This window comes from Meleagris gallopavo, chromosome 5 (genome assembly GCF_000146605.3).
Source record: "Meleagris gallopavo isolate NT-WF06-2002-E0010 breed Aviagen turkey brand Nicholas breeding stock chromosome 5, Turkey_5.1, whole genome shotgun sequence".
NCBI classification, from domain to species: Eukaryota; Metazoa; Chordata; class Aves; order Galliformes; family Phasianidae; genus Meleagris; species Meleagris gallopavo.
This window is the reverse complement of record NC_015015.2, coordinates 32125731-32126518: the sequence shown is the minus strand read 5'-3', so window position 1 is coordinate 32126518 and position 788 is coordinate 32125731. Positions and strand designations below refer to the sequence as shown.

The 788-nt window shown below is 38.8% G+C and overlaps 1 long non-coding RNA gene across 1 annotated transcript in view; it reads left to right on the top strand.

The window, feature by feature from the left end:
• Positions 1–440: 440 nt before the first annotated feature.
• Positions 441–788, top strand: part of LOC104911175 — an 11029-nt gene continuing 10681 nt past the window's right edge. The window contains exon 1 of the long non-coding RNA XR_793690.2: positions 441–605. This is a non-coding gene — a long non-coding RNA (uncharacterized LOC104911175). The remainder of the gene's footprint in view (positions 606–788) is intronic.

The following is a 788-nucleotide window of genomic DNA, read 5'->3' as shown; positions in this document are numbered from 1 at the left end:
TTAGAAATGATTATGTCCATAAACAATCATATTCAGAGGGGAAATAATTTATAATAAAGGAAAAAGAAACCCCAAATTTCCTTTTCATTTCAAAAGAAAAGTTCTTTGTGTCTAAAATCTGCCTTCAGAGTACAGCTGCCACTTAGAGAATCTCTACAGTGCAGGAAACTAATGTAAGTGGGATGACTCCAGTCTTTTCCTTTGTATTCAGGTGATCACCATAGCAGGATTACAGAAAGGGACATGAGAAAAAACATAGAAGCAGACCAAATTATATATCATCTCATTATGTACTTTGGTTCCAGTGAGTTCCATAGCGGAGAGGTAAAACATATCACTCCTGGAGAACAGATTCGTACCAGCCTGAACCCAGGATTTTTCACTAAAGTGTTTACTATGTGTATAGGATCTGCTGAATCATGGCCTGAACCTCTGATTGAGGTGAGCAATGAGTCAGCCATAGGAGCACAGGTGAAGGCAATTCACCTATGCTGCCGGAAGGAGTGGAGCCTCTCCTAGACCTATTTAAGAGCTGACTACCAGTGGGGAAAAAGTCTCTTCTGGAGATCCCTCCTCTGGAGTTTTGCCGTGAGCCCAGGATGTGGGTAAGTATTCTATCTTTTTGTTTTTGTTATTACAACCTGTTTAGCCAAACTCTCTTTTTTAGTTCATAATTATAACATCTTTATATTCACTGATTATACACTGTACAGCAATATGGAACTTATGAATTTTGGGATTTTCCTGTGTGGGATCTTGATTGTTCTCACTCTTCCTGTATCTTCAAT